The following is a 12,620-nucleotide window of genomic DNA, read 5'->3' on the forward strand; positions in this document are numbered from 1 at the left end:
ATGCTTGCTAAAATTTCAATGTACTTAAATTTATTAACACTTGTTTTATGGCCTAACATATGACCGATCCTGGAGAATATTCTGTGTGTGCTTAAGAAGAGTATGTATTCTTCTGCTTTTGGATGAAATGTTCTGTATATGTCTGTTATGTTCATCTTTAACATGTAGTTTAAGTCCAGTTTGGTTACTGACTTTCTGTTTGAATGACCTCTCCATTGTCAAAAGGGGGATATTGAAGTCCCCTGCAACTACTGTGTTGATATCTATTCAATTGGATGTTGGGCACATTAATATTTATAATTGTTATATCCTTCTTGATGAATTGATCACCTCATCATTATATAATGACCTTCTTTGCCTCTTTTTACAGTTTTTCACTTAAAGTCTATTTTGTCTGATGTAAATATAGCTACCCTGCTCTCTTTTGGTTCCCATCTGCATGGAATAGCTTTTTTCGCATCCATTCACTTTCAGTCTATGTGTATCTTTAAAACTGAAGTGAGTCTCTTTTCAGCATTTATGTGGGTCTTATCATTATTATAATTTTAAAATCCATTCAGCCATTCTATATCTTTTGACTGGAGAACTTAGTTTACTTACATTTAATTTTTGATATGTATGGAGTTACTATTGCTATTTTTTAAATTGTTTTCTGGCTTTTTTTGTAGTTCCTTTGTTCCTCTCTCGCTCTCTTCTTTCATGATTTGATGATTTTCTGTAATTGTATGCTTTGCTTCCTTCCTTCTTATCTTTTTTTGTATCTACTGTAGGTTTTCACTTTGTGGTTATCATAACAACTTCATGTGCATACAAAGGCTCTACATATGCTTACTCTTCCTCCCACATTTTATGTTTTTGATGTTACAAATTGCATCTCTTTAAATTATGTATCCATTAACAAAGTATTGTAGCTGTAGTTATTTTTAATGCTTTTTTCTCTTATCCTTTATACTAGAGTTATAAGTGATTTATACATCCTCATTGCAATATTAGAGTATTCTGAATTCACGTATATATTTACCTCTACCAGTGAGTTTTATGCTTTCATATATTTTCATGTTACTAATTAGCATCCTTTTGTTTCAGCTTGAAGAACTCCCTTAAACATTTCTTATAAGGCCAGTCTAGTGGTAATGGACTCCTTCAGCTTGTGTTTGTCTGGGAAATCTTTATCTCTTCTTTAATTCTGAAGGATAAGTTGGCTAGAATATTCTTGGTTGGCAGTTTTTTTTCTTTCAGCATCTTAAATATGTCATCCCACTCTCTTCTGGTCTACAAGGTTTCTGCTGAAAAATCCAATGATAGTCTTATGGAGGTTCTTCAGCTCCCTGATGCAGGCTAACTGGAAGCCTGACCTTCAGGCAGCAGCTGGGAAAGTCAGGACGTTAGCTGTGCAGTCTAGCCCCTATCAGGGAGAAACCAAGAGCTGCGTGTTTTTGCTTACTCTGTGCCAAGCCAAAGGGGAAAGTTACTGGTAGTGCTTGTGCACCTATATAGAACGGCCTGGTTTTTTTGTTGTTTGTTTTGTTTTGTTTGTTTTGGTTTTTGCTGTGTTGGGTCTTTATTGCTGTGTGCAGTCTTTCTCTAGTTTCAGTGAGTGGGTGCTACTCTTTGTTGTGGTGCACTTCTGTGGAGGGGAAGTCAGGAGCCTCTTATCTAGCCTTCTTGGTGATGTCCTCCATGTGACATTCTTAAGGGGCCTTTGGGCTGCTCACACCTTCCTCTTGTTTGAGCATCTCCACTTGAATCTTGCCACACACATTTAGTTTTAAATTGGCATTGAGGAGAAACATCTGGAATCAAATCTGGCCACATAGACCCAAATCACCCCAAGAGCTAAGGGAATCTAAAATATACAACAGGTACTGCTTTCATAAAGATTAAGAAAAAACCTTAACAGGTAAGTAACTATACCTTCAAACCAAAAAATAGCAGGTAATCATGCTTTAGTTAAATGATCAACTACTACATCATCTCTAAGTGTCTGTACTATTCCAGAATGACCTGGACCCTAATCAAGATGACGAGTCCTTTAAAAAAATATGACTTTGGTGGGTGCATATAAAAATTGCTTTAATGAGAGAGCAGTTATCACTTCCTGCGCCAGGAAACATTTCTGGTATATACCTCAAAAGAATGCAAATAGTTAAGCCTAATACAGAATGATAAACTCCATGAGCCTATGTAGACAAAGAGCCTTACAAGTGATTTATTTGGTGAGCAGTGTGGAGAATGTGATCGGGTGCTTTAAAAAACATCAACTATGAAACTTCTATAAATATGATGGAGAGAAAAAGAAGCCTGGCCTTGCCTGGCCTTGACCATCAGCATTCATCTGAGCTGCACTAAACCCAATCTGAAAAAAATATCCCAGAAGTTCAACCAAGAATGCATTGAAGTATTTCAACCATCAAATTAAGGACATAACTATGAGACTTTTCCTTTTGGGTGCTAATTCAGGACTATTAACCCTATTTTCTTGGACAGTGTTGAGAAACCACTCAATCTTGGATGTACTTGTGTAAACCTGAATTTTCAGCTCAGATCTTCTTCTTTCCTGACACTTATTTTAGATGGAATACTTAAGCATACCTGCTTGATTCAAGTCCTGCTGAATACCGGTGTCCCATGAGATTAACTCAGTAGGCGTTCCGAAACAAAAGATAAAACCAAAAGCTGATTCCATGGTTGAATAAATTGGGAAACATGCTTACATGTTCCTGCTTTCACTGCAGGATCACGTGAAAGATTTAATATCCTGTGTAAATAATGCCTTCCTGGAAAGGTTGGGGTCCAATTTTCAGTCTTTTTCAAACTTATTTGATCAAGGATCGCCCCCCCCCGGAAACTCTTGCTTTTTTTATTTTTTTAAAAAATAAATTTATTTATTTATTTATTTATGGCTGCGTTGGGTCTTTGTTGCTGCGTGCGGGCTTTCTCTAGTTGCGGCGAGTGGGGGCTACTCTTCCTTGTGGTGCGCAGGCTTCTCATTGCGGTGGCTTCTCTTGTTGCAGAACACAGGTTCTTGGCGCACGGGCTTTAGTAGTTGTGGTGCGCGGGCTCAGTAGTTGTGGCTCGTGGGCTCAGTAGTTGTGGTTCGTGGGCCCTAGAGCGCAGGTTCAGTAGTGCGGTGCATGAGCTTAGTTGCTCCGCGGCATGTGGGATCTTCCCGGACCAGGGCTCGAACCCATGTCCCCTGCATTGGCAGGCGGATTCTTAACCACTAACCACCCAACCCTTGCTTTTTTGGCGAAATGTTTATCCATGCGTGTAGAGATGTTTCTGTTCCATGGAATATGGTTTAGAAATTGCTGCTATTGAAGATAGCAAATGACTGACAAGAGGTCAGGAATCTTTACGCATTTTTGTGTCATTTGAGTTTTTGGTAGAAGAAATGTTTCCCCACCTGTGATAATGAAGGGGCTGAATACATGGTGTGTTTGGCCAATTTGAGGTGCTTTGGCAAACAACGTGGTGTCCCTAATAAGTACAAAGTATTTTTACCTTCCGCTTAGAGTAAAACCTCATACAGCATGAAATGGATAAGCAGTTCAAAAATAATGTCTCCTATGCTATTTTTTTACATGATAAATATTTTTATTTTTAAACAATGAAGTCTACATCTTTCATACAAAAGATGAGATTCTAGCCTCTGTTTTTAAAAAATTATACTTGCTAATACTATCTTCACATTTTTTACAGAAGCTAATTTTCTCTAAATTTGCAGCTTCATTCCATAGCTTTTATAGACTCATAATCTCGAATATATTTCCAATATCCTTTAAAAAATAAATTCATACAAGATAATTTTAACACAGTAAAACTTAACAGGTTACAGCACAACTGCCTAGCCTTCCAGCTACCACTGACTACTTTTCCAGTACAGAGAAGCCAACATGTTGGAGTAATTAATTCTCTGTATTTACCTTTATTAAAAAGAGTTTTTTGGTAGTGAGAACAAATAATCTCTCATTTGTTGCTTGAAAGCCTAAAATAGGATCACTGGTTTCTAAGCTTGCTACTTGCTGCTTAGCAACCTGCCCTACTTGCCTGCCTTCCTTCCTGTTGTAAAATACAGTGGACATGGGAGTGGGCTGACAATAGATGAAAACTCGTTGAAGGCACTCGCAAAGGGCTGCATAAGAATAATTTGGAGCACAGGCAAAAAAATGTCTCTCTTTGATGCTTGGATGTAGCCTAAAGCATTGAAAATTGCGATATGCTCCCATGTATCGTCTTGGTTGTGGAGTGTGGTTGCCAGTGTAGGGCGTCAACATCATGGTGCACACAGAAGCAGGGCATCCTTTAGGATCCACTATGACAGAGAAAAGGTACTGGTTGCTTCCGTGATTCACCCACTTATATGGCAATCCTCTCTTCTCCCCATGTTCAGATGAACCAGCTCTCCTATCCAATCTCTCCCTGGTGGTACCTGTTTTTCCTTGGATTTCAAGCTAGTTGATTGCCCTGTAAGCTCAGATCTCACATGAGTCGTTTTTATGTACTGCCATCAAATCTGCATAAACTGGAGCTCTCTTCAAAGAAAATGCCACATTCTTCTAACTAACTCTTGAGCATTACAAGGAGGTTTATCTGGATTTGGATTCAGTTCTTCAGAGGTCCAATGCATCAAACGTTGAGCTATTGCAGCACATTGAGCTGAGTCTCTTATAAATTCCCTGTTTATCACCAACCACTAGTTCTGGCCATGTCAGTCCTTCATTCTTCTTAATCAAGGAAATCTCCAAGCTACTGTTCTCTTTAATTATCCATATACTGCTTTCACGATCCATAGATGAACAGAGCTTTCCTTCCAGAAACCTCTGACCCTTCAGCACGACGTTGACATTGATCAGACGAAAACTGTGTTTGAATGTCTTCCTTAGTACAGTCTCCTGGAAGCGGTATTGTTACCGTCAAATCATCTTCGGTCTGTTGCCAGTAATACAGAGGTTCTTTGATTTTCTCTGACATGTATTCATCCTTACTTTCTTCAAGATCTTGACCAACTTGAACAAATGTAAAGGACTTGTAGGAGACAATCATTAGACCATTCCCATCGGGCTCGAAAGCGACATAATGGGGCACTGACTTCCCACGGAGACTATTATGCTTAGTAATTTCATATTTTTTATTATTTTTATTATTAACGGTGACCCACTCCAAGGAAACAGAGAAACCACTTCCTTCCATATCCAATTCCTCTTTCTGTGTTCAAAGAAGCAGCGTAGTTATCGAATGTTCTTCAGCTTTCAGCAATGAGATACTGTGAATTATGATAAAAGGACTGCCAAGCTCTTCATTAAACATAATCTCCCATTTTTCAGCAGCACTATTTCCACGTTCACCTGTTCCAATGAGATACAGTCTTCCAGTGCTATCTGACAAGGTAACCCAAGTAGAAGATGTGAAGTGGATGGATGCGCGAAGGCCGTCACCATACGCTGTCAAATCTGCAGGCAGCCGAAAACACCTCTCGTGGTTCTCCTAAGGCAGTGTCCAGCATCACTGTTGTTTGTTTCTTGTTTTATTTATTTATTTATTTATTTTTTTAGCTGTGTTGGGTCTTCGTTTCTGCGTGAGGGCTTTCTCCAGTTGCGGCGAGAGCGGGGGCCACTCCTCATCGCGGTGCGCGGGCCTCTCACTGTCGCGGCCTCTCTTGTTGCGGAGCACGGGCTCCAGACGCGCAGGCTCAGTAGTTGTGGCTCACGGGCCTAGTTGCTCCGCGGCATGTGGGATCTTCCCAGACCAGGGCTCGAACCCGTGTCCCCTGCATTGGCAGGCAGATTCTTAACCACTGTGCCACCAGGGAAGCCCAAGCATCACTGTTAAATTCATAATTCTTCCAGCGTTACCAACGTAGTAGACACTGTCTTGATACCATGAATCACAAAGTAGGTAATTATACCTCCAATAGCATGCATGTGTTCCAGTATATACTGATCATCTCGAAGTTTTACTTCTGCCACAGACAAGGCTAGGAGCTGTCACTTTCCCACTAGACAGAACAGAGAAAACTCCTGATTCACAGGCACAGTACACAGAAAAGTCTTGTCTCAGTGGTGAGGAATAATCAATCATACATAGACTGAGCATTGCTCCAGACAAGCCTGCGTCAAGCTCCAGCTGGTAACAGGGCAGCGGCTCGAGGGAGAGCTTATAACCCTCGAAGTGGGGATCCAACAGAGGTCTCTTCACCCGCAGGGAGCAATTAGTGGCCACCTCCATCGCCTTCCAGGGTCCTAACGTGAGAATTAATAAAGTTCGTGTTGAAAGGTCCGCGCTTCACATGTATCACCGTGGCTGGGAGGCGGCATGGTTCCCATCACTGTCTCCTGTACTTTTAAACTTAGACTCAAAAAAAGAAATTAGATTCAGAAAAACCTGAAGAACCATTGCAATTACTGCCAAAATGTTTCAGAGGGCATTAGGGTTATGCCTCCTCTCCTAGGACAGGAGTGGAAAAGAAGATAGATGCTCATCACCAGAGGTAGGACTCTATTTGTTACGAGGATTTGCAGGGGCAGCACTTTGTTATTGGGTTTTTGTTTTGAAATTGGAATTATATTTGTTGAATTTTAATCATAAGCAGGGAAATACATCTTCCTGAATGTAAGAAAATACATTAGCTAATTTGGGCCATAAATGTAAAAATTGCCCTTAGCATGTAATCATAGGAATACTAACTTTATGATACATTGTTTTTCTTTGATAAAGTTTTGGTTTAAAACCTGTTGGATTTAGCAAGGGATGAAGGTCAAGACCTGGTCATTTTTGCAGATAAGACACACACACACACACAAACATGCACACAGGTTGACCTATATTTCATTCAGCAGTAATATTTGCTATTAGAAATAATTCTACTTGCATCTTAATTTTGCTTACTCAATGAATATGTTAAGTGTTTCATAAAGTCTACCTTTAGGGCTTCCCTGGTGGCGCAGTGGTTGAGAGTCCGCCTGCTGATGGAGGGGACACGGGTTCGTGCCCCAGTCCAGGAAGATCCCACATGCCGTGGAGCGGCTGGGCCCGTGAGCCATGGCCGCTGGGCCTGCGCGTCCAGAGCCTGTGCTCCACAACGGGAGAGGCCACAACAGTGAGAAACCCGCATACTGCAAAAAAAAAAAAAAAAGTCTACCTTTCAAAACATCATAAATATACTAAACAGCAGTTCTTTAGTTGAAAGTGCTAATTTAATTAAACAAATACTTGTGTGGATTCTTACTATTTGCAAAGCTTCATTGAACACATTATGAATAAGATAATCTTTAATCTCAAGGAACTTATGATGTTTTGAGGGGACATGATAAGAAAAGTATAAAAAAAAACCCAAAAAAAATAAACAGGTTATAGTCGTCGCCATTATATAGGGTTGAAAGGAGGCCCATCAAGGGATGAGGAAAGGCTTCACAACAGAAAGTGGCACTTGAGATGGACTTTGAAGATTGAAGTCAGATTTTGAGAGGTAGGTTGGTAGGCAGGAGATAACAAATGTCTGCATAGAATTGGAGTCATTTGTGAATGAGGAAAAGCAAGTCATCCAGTTTGGCAGGAGTTTAGATGGCATAAGTATTAGAGAGTAACGGGAAATAGAGCTAGGAGAGCGGCCTGTAAAGTATTTGTATCAGTCGGCTTAGGCAGAGCAGTAGTAACAAAGGACTCCACATCACAGCAATGCAGTACGCTTATGTTTCACGTATGTCAGGTTTCCATTACGGGCTGCCTGTAGCTGTGCTCCGTGCATCTTTGTTCGGGCCCCGGCTGAAGAAGCAGCCCCCGTGTGGAGGGTATCAGTTCTCGCTGAGGGAGAAGAGAATATTGCAGAACCCTGCAATAGTTCTCCCGGTGCGTGCGTGAAAGAGGCATGTGTTACTTCTCACACTGATTGGCCAAAGCACCTCATATGGCCAAACCTGCCATCACTAGGGTAGGGATATATAATCCACTTACAGGAAGGAACAGGAAGTAGATATTTTGAACAACTTACCAAAAGGCTTGAAAGCCGAGAATGGGTCATTTGCAATTCATTCTTTAAATGGTTAGGAGGTGTGGCAAGTTTCTGGATAAGAGTGTATGGTTTGGTAAAAAAAAAAAAAAAAAAAAAGATGGTTTTTATATTGCGTGTGTGGGTGTGGCTGTGTGTGTGTGTGAACACATAAGAATTTTCTGGGGTACTTGCTTGTTATAAATGTAGGCTCCAGGATTCTAGAAGGTTGGATTCAGGGGCCCAGGAATCTGCATTTTAAGCAAGCAGTCTGGGAATAGCATGTAGATGGTCCACAGACCTCCTTGTAAGAAACCCTGGATTGAGGAATGAGTGGGGAGTGGCCACGTGCAGATAAGGTGGGGCAGAGAGTGAGGGGATGGCAGGTTGTTGGTGGGTGCGAGGCCGCCGTGCCCTGGGGCCACATGGTATGTGGCCAGTACAGAGGCAGACAGACACACTGAAAGAGGAGAACAGGTAGAACTCGAACTACCCGCCAGGAAACAGCCAGGAAAGAGTAGTGAAAGGAGCAAATCTCTTTAGGAGGTGAGATTTCAAGCGATCTTGCTCTTCACTGAGAAGTAGGAGGCAAGCCTATCTGATGCAAGAAAGAGTTGAGAGCTAGAGAGCAGAGGTAATATTCAGCAAGTCGCAGGAGATGCCCTGTTTTTAGAGCAGCTGTTGAAGAAAACTGTTGACTAAAACCCACCACGTAAATTTCTTTTTGCATCGGGCCAGCAGGGGGCGCTATGGTAGCACATATGCTGATAATTGGGCTCAGCTTCCTAGGCCCAGCAATGAAATGCTAGCTCTTACTGAATAGGATTCTTTTTTTTTTTTTTTTTTTTTTTTTTTTTTTTGCGGTATGCGGGCCTCTCACTGCCGTGGTCTCTCCCGTTGTGGAGCACAGGCTCCGGACGCGCAAGCTCAGCGGCCATGTCTCACGGGTACAGCCGCTCCGCGGCATGTGGGATCTTCCCGGACTGGGGCACAAACCCGTGTCCCCTGCATTGGCAGGCGGACTCTCAACCACTGCGCCACCAGGGAAGCCCCTGAATAGGATTCTTAACCCGACCTACAGTGCAGTATTTTGGGAGCTTCATTTATTACTTTTATAGCTGAGAACCTTCATAAAAAGAACTTTTAAGGTTTCTCTTTAATTATTAAGGCATCTAGTGTTTGGGGTTTTGGGTTTTTTTTTTTTTTTTTTTTTTTTTTTGAGCTGCCAATTCCTACAGTCAAAAAGAAATTAATTCTGTAGAGTTTAAGGGAATTATTACCCATTTATTGACTTCACTTGAGGCATAGAGTAGAGATTAGAAGAGGAGAAAAGACAAAGGAAAAAGAAAAGTGCATTCGTAGCATCACTCCTAGAAGGGGAATCTCTGGATCACAGGATATGGGCTTTGTACTTTTTGTTAGATGCTATCTGATTGCCTTCCAGGGACTGTGGCAATTTATTTTTTCACCAATAATGCAAGGATCTTATTACTATCTGTGAAAACCCACTGTATGAGTAAGCTTTTTAGTATTTGCCACTCTGACAGAGGAACTATGGGTAGTTTTAACTTGCGTTTTTCTCCTATGGGAGGAGAGATACTTTTTCACATCTAAATCTTATTTTTACATTTTTTTAATGCACTGTGTCTTCATGTCCTTTCCCCAGTATATTACTGGCCTTCCACTTATTGATTTGTAGAAGCCCTTTATGAGGTCAGTCAAAAGATTTAGTTGACAATAGAATAAATAAATTGTGCTATTCCATAGATGAATGATGAATGGCTTTCGAAGCATTCCCCGCCCGTATCTGCTCACTTGATTCAGTAATCACATAACTTGTTGACTCGTCTCTAAAACTACTGTGGGTTTTTTTGTTTTTTTTAAATTTCTAGCCACGTTGTGCAGCCAGGCCCTCGGCAATGAAAGCATGGAGTACTAACCACTGGACCGCCAGGGAATTCCCTAAAACTACTGTTTTAAAGCACCTTTGGGTAGTCTGTAGAACTATGTTCCTAAAAAGTGCCCCATTTATTTCATGTTACAGTTCATTTCAATATGGAGAAAAGCCAAGAGTTAAATGATGATGAATCAGGTGAAAGTGATGGTGAGCACATTTTTACTGGTTGAAAGTTACCGGACGTCAGGTGGTGCTCACAGATCCCAGTGCTGCAAATGGAGCCTTTTCAGGGAATGTCCTGGACGTGCTGGGCCAGTGATGACTGTCAAGATCAATAGGCTCAAGTGAGGCTAATCGTGAAAACCCGACCTTTGATAGCCCACCACCGTCAGGTAACCAGATTCCTTAGTAATTAGATGACGTCTGTTTGGTAGCAGCTTGAGATATAATTCATACACCACCCAATTCACCCATCTGAAGTACGCAATTCAATGGTTTCTAGTGTATCCACAGAGTTGTGCAACCATCACCACAGTCAATTTCAGAATTTTTCATCCACCTCTTTGCTGCTACTTCCCACTCCCCCGACCTCCCAGCCCTAAGCAATCACTAATCTACTTTTTATCTCTCTATTCAGGACATTTCATATACATGGAATCATATACTATGTGGTCGTTTGTGACTGGCTTCTTCCACTTAATACAATGTTTTCACGATTCATCCATGTTCCAGGGTGTATCTATACTTCTCTCCTTTCTATGGCCAAATGACATTGCACTGTATAGACACACTACATTGTGTTTATCCATTCAGCGGTTGATGGACATTTGGGTTGTTTCCACCTTTTGGTTATTATGGATAATACTACTGTGAATATTTGCGCATAAGTTTTTGTGTGGACATATGTTGTCATTTCTCTTGGGTATAGACTTGGAAGTAGAATTGTTGGGTCAAATGGTAACTTGAGGACTGTTTTCTAGAGTGGCTGCACCGTTTTACATTTTGACCAGCAATGTACAAGTGTTCCAGTTTCTCCACATTCTCAATACCACTTCTTTTTCTTTCTTTTTATTTTCCATTATAGCCATACTGGTAGGTTGAACTGGTATCTCATTGTGTGGGTTTTTTTTGTTTGCTTGTTTGTTTTGTTTTTAAGGTCTATGTTTTAATTTTTTTAATTGTGGCAAAATATGCATAACATAAAATTTACCATTGGGACCATTTTCAGTGTACAGTTCATGGGCATAAAGTATATTCAATTATTGTGCATTAGTGTAGCTTTGATTTCCTTTTCCCTGATGACTGATGATATTGAGCATCTTTCCCTGTGCTTGTTGGCCATTTGTATATCTTCTTTAGAGAAATGTCTGTGCAAGTTCTTTACTCATTTTTTAATTGTGTTATTTGTGTTGTTGAATTGTAACTATTCTTTATATAGTCTGGATAATGGATCTTTATCAGATAAGTGGTTGGCAAATATTGTCTCCCATTCGATAGGTTTTCTTTTCACTTTTTGGCTCGTTTTCTCTGATGCAGAGAGGTTTTAAATTTTGATGAAGTTCAGTTTATCTGTTTTTTCTTTTGTGGCTTGTGTTTCTGGTATCATATCTAGGAATCCACTGCCAAATATAAGAACATGAAGATTTACCCATGTGTTCTTCTAAGAGTTCTATAGTTTGGCTCTTACCTTCAGGTCTTTGTTCCATTTTGAGTTAATTTTTCTTTTCTAGTGTGAGGTATGGGCACATCCTTTTTTAAAATTCCATGTTATATGTTAAAGAAATAAGGCAATTCCTATGAAAAACAATTTGGCAATATGTATTACTAATGCATATCCCTCCCAGTTCTACTTCTAGGACTTTATCCTACAGAAACACCCTAAGGATGTATGTACAAGGTTATTCATTGACCCTTTTTTAAAAAATGCAAAGCACTGTGAATAACCCAAATGTCTACCAATTGAGACTTGAATAAATTGTGGAACAAATGAAATACTACAAGGCCATGAAAAAGAACGAAGGAAGCTCTTTTTGGAAGGCTCTCCAAAAAATATTATTCATTGAGAGAAAACAAGGTTTAGAACAGAATATTTTTTGGGTGTGAAAAATTGGAATAAATATCTATGTGCATATTCCTAACATACATAGAAAGAAACTCGGTAAGTTTTCATAAAAATCAAGAACAGTAGATTCCTGCAGTGAATGTGGACATTGGATGCACAGGCAAGTGAGGGAGACTTATTCCTTCCTACGTTTGATTTACTGTTGTTAAAAGATGGAAATGTATTGCTAAAAGATTGGATAAATATATGTTAAAATTTAAAAAGCACCTTCTGAAAAAAAGGGGATGGGGTGAGAAAGCCATATTGTCGTGAGTATTACACATAGTTTCCCCCAGTTGAAACACAAGCATTTTCTACCTGGTTTTCTCGTGACTACCAATGTACTAAATACAGTGAAACCGTTGCTGACTGAGGTTAAAGTTGCGGTCTGTGGCAGTGAAACAGAGCAGCAAACTGGTCCCCAGGATGCTGAACTAATGACCTTGACCTCATTCACACAGGAATGAGCCAACATCTCACGGAAGGTTTACACATCAAGGATTCCAAAGGGAAAAGCTCTTTTAGAACTTCTGTCATTGAAAGAACGCAAACGGGTATGAATACACAGCATCATTGTTTTACAAGTAAGGACCTACGCTAAACTCCGTTCTCTAGGCAATGGGTGGTGGGTGCCC

At 40.4% G+C, this 12,620-nt stretch overlaps 1 pseudogene across 1 annotated transcript; it reads right to left on the reverse strand.

Annotated features, from left to right (window-relative positions):
- Positions 1 to 3,658: 3,658 nt before the first annotated feature.
- On the reverse strand, positions 3,659 to 6,228 carry LOC308621605 (nudC domain-containing protein 1-like; annotated as a pseudogene). The gene is made up of 4 exons: positions 6,111 to 6,228; positions 5,827 to 5,977; positions 4,487 to 5,509; positions 3,659 to 4,358 (listed from the first exon to the last, which is right to left on the reverse strand). The product of its transcript is annotated as a nudC domain-containing protein 1-like (transcript).
- Positions 6,229 to 12,620: the final 6,392 nt, after the last annotated feature.

This window comes from Mesoplodon bidens (assembly GCF_964165515.1).
Source record: "Mesoplodon bidens genome assembly, chromosome: 8".
NCBI lineage: Eukaryota > Metazoa > Chordata > Mammalia > Artiodactyla > Ziphiidae > Mesoplodon > Mesoplodon bidens.